Here is a 5,111-nt window from a genome sequence, read left to right as displayed (position 1 = left end):
TGAGATTCTTGAAGTGCAAATAACAATTCTTTTATATTTATTATCTTAATATGTATTTTGAATCATATATCATTTGATCGTTCAAATGTATTCAATAATTGTACTTCATCAAAAATATATTAGTTGGTTCTCACACTGTCGATGTATTTTATACATTTGAATGCATAAATGATCTCTGATTCGAATAATTTTTCTTTATAGATAATATTCCAATGAAGATTAAAAAGCTGAACGCTTTTAATTATAAAAATTTTATACTAAAGAGGAATATCACTATATTGTAATACTAAATGATATTTAATTATCTTTTTTTACATAAGATTTAATTAAATTGAAAGATTACCTATAATTAGTGATTTAAACACGTGGCACAATGAGGACAAGGAAAATAAAGAAGATATGAAGACCAATAATGAATTTCCCCAAAAAAATGAGGAGTACTACGTACTGCATAGTGCATACACTGGATTACAGTGTCTTGAAAGTGTACTAACGGGTGGTAATATTGGCACTGTACAGAATAAATACGACTATTTAAACCTAATCAGCTTTGCATATAAACATCAGTACCCTTTATTGAATGTATTATCTCTGTCCTTACAAAAAAAGAGTGTATTTTCTCTTTCCTTTTCATGGCCTCCTCAATCTTCTGCTGGCTCTGTGATGCTATTAGTAGTTGATTTTCGGTCTCCCTTGTTTGATACAAGGTGAAGTATTTCCTCATTGTTATAGTCGAGAAATGCTAAGGAGACTATTTCAAAAGTAAAAAATTTCATGAATCCTCTACCATCTCAAAGTTTAGTAGTAATTCCGATGGGATGGAAATGGAACACACTCGACTACCTCAAATTGCATTTCATTGTGGGCAAGTTCATTTGAGGATTACTTTTAAACATGAATGTGCAGAAGGAAAAAATTGGCGTACTTTCTCAACGTTATAGGTATACATGCTATTCCTTATGTAGTTTCCAAGAGAAAATTTTAGTTGTGATGCAGTCAATCTCATGCTAAAAGCTTCATGCCATTGAAGAAGCTCGACTGCTCAAGGAAGTAAGTGATTTTTCTATCTTAAAGCTTACATTTGGAAGTATTAACTTTGATGTATTGGCTTAATCTGACTGGGTGTTTTTCTCTTCAATCCTAGCTTCCGGGCCTTGAGTAGCTTATATTATGGTTTCGTGGTGATCAGGATTCAAGCATGCATATGGATTACTCTACACAGACAGGTACACAGTTCATTAATTAATTAATTTGTTTATTTTTAAATAACGCAACATGGATCACTAGATATATATGTTTATATTCACATATATGTTCTTAAAAAGAAATTTTTACTCAAGCTGCATATCAGCAAATAAACATGTGAAGGCGTACGTATACGCTAAGATAAAGGGTAATGGAGATCATTAATTAAGATCATATTTCGTAAATTCTATGACGTAGTTGTTGATGCTTTGATTATTACTTAAGTGTTAATTAATATGTTTATTTTTAATTAGTGAAGAGATTTTCCAGCGCATGGAGAAAATAGCTTGGAACACCAACTGTTACAATACAACTAGTTGGAAACTTGAAAATAAAAGATTTCCAACCAAGTATATATTATGACACTTGGTGTTCTAGACCGTATTTTCAGCACACTGAAATTTTTTCCTATTAGTGACACATCACATAGTTTACAAATTTGATCTACCTAATATTATAACTACTAGAAAATGTCATTTTGCCGACAAAGCAAAATTTTATTGGTACAAAAATCTTTCCCCAACAAAATATCCGAATTGTAGGCTAGAAACCAATAGGTTTAAGGTGACAAATAAAATTAGGGGTGAGAAATTTTGCCATAAACCGATTTACTGACCAAACCATACTGGTTGGCTCAAAATGGTATGGTATAGTTTTGACATTTTTTCATAATCGGTTGGCATTTTACCGAACCGACAATTAATGGCATGGCTTTGGTAATTGATTTTGTATGCCGGCGGTATGCCATACCTACCGATATATATATATATTTATTTTTTTTTCTTTTTCTTTTTCTATTTAGATATTTTAAGTATTTTTTTACATGCTTGACTCCTCAATTTTAGAGTTTAGAAAATAAATGACTCCTTAGTTTTAGGGTTTTAAAAATATATGTATGTGTATATGATTCATGCCAAAATCAATATATAGAAAATATTGTTAACAAAATTGATAGCATGATGATTACTGATACTATATATACACGTACATATATATTATTTTGAATGTATATTTGTTGCTTATGTTTAGGATAATGGAGTCTAGCCAATCAACTACTAGTGCACAACATGGATTAACCCAAAATGAACCACACAATGCAACCGAACAAGCATCCCAATCTGAAAATCAAATTGAGCCCTTGGAACTGGAAGATAGCGAGGAAGAAGTGGAAACCACCGGTTGTGCCATTTACCAACCGAACCAGCCAATCATTTTGGCTGAACCGATTTTTGGCAACCGCAAGAAGACGGTTGGCTAACGGTAACTGATTTTCGGTAATTATGTATATGTGGCTGGCAAGTGGCACAAGAAATTTGACACGGTTTACCAACCGAACCCAATCCTAAATAAAATGTTGTGAAAAATAAGCTCACCCGACGAAGCATCTATTTGTCAAGAATATCGTCGACAGAGTCTATTAGAAAAAGGCGCGATTGTTTCCCTCCTTTAAACTTGTTTTTTTTTTTTTCAAGTACCGCGATTGTGGCAAGATTTTCTCTTCTTGGATTGACCATCCAAGCAGCTATTCTCGTCTGTTCTCCACCATATCAATTGCTCTCTGTTGCCGGTGCAGTTCCTCTATCGGTTCCTCATACGATTCTCTCTCTTATCAGAAACCCAAATCCAAACCCAGTTACCAACACCCAGATCGTTGTAAGTTTATAACCTTTCTCTTGTTTGAAATTTCAATTTTCAAGGTTCGATCTATCTATAATTGCTTGATATGTAATTTGGGGTTTTTTGCCTTTTCTTTTCTGGTCAACAGATGCTTTCACGGAACCCCTATCAGAGGAAACGCTCTTCCTTTCATCTCTAGGTATCTTCTCAAATTCTCTCTCAATTGATACTATAATATTTGTTAGAATTATTAGATTTAGGGGTTGGCTAAATTAATTTTACGGATTTTGATTGTGGTTTGCGTTCTGATTTCGTTTTAGATGGATAGGAGGGTTTTTTTTGTATATTCCCTGCACATTGCAAAATTCCGGGTCTATTTGGGGGGTTTTGGTGTTGCAAAGACTGAAGCTCAAAGAAAATGGTATGTATACTGACAAATGGTTGTATAGAAGTGAGTTTGTAAAACTTGGTAAGAATCTTTAAGAAATTTAAAGGCATCAGAAGCCAAAACTGAAGCTCAAAGAAATAGGCTTAAGTATGTCAAGGCATTTAAAAGTGGGCAGAAATTGATTGAAGTTCCAAGAGAAGTTCGGAAGTGGTCTCTCATTTTTGTACAATTACAATTGAAAAGGTACCTATGTTCTTTTTCATGATAAGATACAATCCTTCTTGTTTCTTGGTAGGTACAACAATGTGGACTTTGAACAATGTTAATAATATTTTCCACTATTTTGAAACAGATTTTTATTTTACAAGTAACTAGGTGACTTGTATCTTTTTGGTGGAACCTAGGTTTTGACAGTTTGATGAGCTAGAAGGCGCCATGTTTGGATTGCCATTTTTCAGTCATACTTGGGCATCGGGCAGTTCTATCTCTATTGGTATGATGAGCTGCGGTTATTCTTTCTGTTTTTCACCCTATGTTCGACATTTGTTTTGGTTTTCGATGACTACTTAATCAGTGTTTATATGATGAATATTGTAGGCATCTGAAGCAAATAAGAGTCCTCCCATAGAGGTATTCCTTTCTTACTTTCTTTATCCCTTCATTTTCTTTCCTCTTGTAAATTGTGTGGTTTTTCTTTATCTTTGAATTTGATAATTATTCATGACTTCTGTGAGAGGGACAAGTACTGCATTTTCTACTTCCTAGCAGATTGTTGTGTGAATCGTAAACAATAAAACCACATATTATTACTTGTAAAATGATTAATGGCTACAATTTGATTATTTCGGTCACACGTCAAACCAGCATCCATAAATTAAAGGTGCAACACCTTATTTGGGATAAAGTGTGAACTTAATTTTCATTGTGCCATATAGCATATTAAGTCACCCGTCAAACCCTATAAATTGTTTCCTTATATTAATGCAATAGATTGTGATTCACCTTTTATATATACTCTGAGGGCAAGTTTAGTAAACTGCCGTTTGTTCATGGTAAATGGATTCAATGATTATGACAAGTTCAGTTTTTTTTTTTTTGGTTGAACAAACAATATTAACTACACTAAAGGGAGATGAGTTGGTATATAAATAGTTGAGTATATATGTTATTACAAAATTGCGATCTTATCATAATTTCCATATCATATTTGTACTATTTTTCTAATAAAAATGAGATTCGCATGTGTTGATGGGCAAATAGAACCCACATGTGTTGATGGACCCTATCTTTATTGGAGAAAGAGTACAAATGTGATAAATATAACATTACTCATGTTATTATGAATGTATAGTTATAATGTCTACACAATACAAAGGAGAAATTAGGTTCTCATCTTTTCTTTTGCTACTCCATTGATTAAAATTCTATTTCTTTTCAATTTTTTATCAAGGTCCTTGGGTATTAATAACATCATTAATTATTTCAATAATAAAATATATTTTTTATGTCTAAATATATTCATTTAATGTTAAAAATGTTACAATTAGTATATTTATATTTATGACTAAATTTTTTATCATATATTTTTAGTTTTAGTTTGTACCCATTTTTAATTTGTAATTCTTTTTTAACTTGTACCAATTTTCTTTTCGGTTTTAATTTGTACCCATATATTAATTTCTTTTTGTGCCCATATTTTTTAAAGTTTATTTGTATTTGTACACATATATTTTTTTGTATTTGTACTTTTTATTTTGCTAAATGTACCCATGCTAATTATATGAACCCATTCATGTAAAACTTTTTAATCTTAAAATGTACTCATTCTTAAATATACCAATTTGTTATATGTAAAACGTAC

The 5,111-nt window shown here is 31.7% G+C and overlaps 1 long non-coding RNA gene across 1 annotated transcript; it reads left to right on the top strand.

The window, feature by feature from the left end:
• Positions 1-2,702: 2,702 nt before the first annotated feature.
• Positions 2,703-4,262, top strand: LOC103446445 (uncharacterized). The gene is made up of 4 exons (XR_011572234.1): positions 2,703-2,898; positions 3,011-3,061; positions 3,655-3,743; positions 3,848-4,262. It is a non-coding gene; the product is annotated as an uncharacterized lncRNA (long non-coding RNA).
• Positions 4,263-5,111: the final 849 nt, after the last annotated feature.

The sequence above is a fragment of the Malus domestica genome, chromosome 10, assembly GCF_042453785.1.
Source record: "Malus domestica chromosome 10, GDT2T_hap1".
Lineage (NCBI taxonomy): Eukaryota > Viridiplantae > Streptophyta > Magnoliopsida > Rosales > Rosaceae > Malus > Malus domestica.
This window is presented reverse-complemented; position numbering and strand designations above follow the sequence as displayed.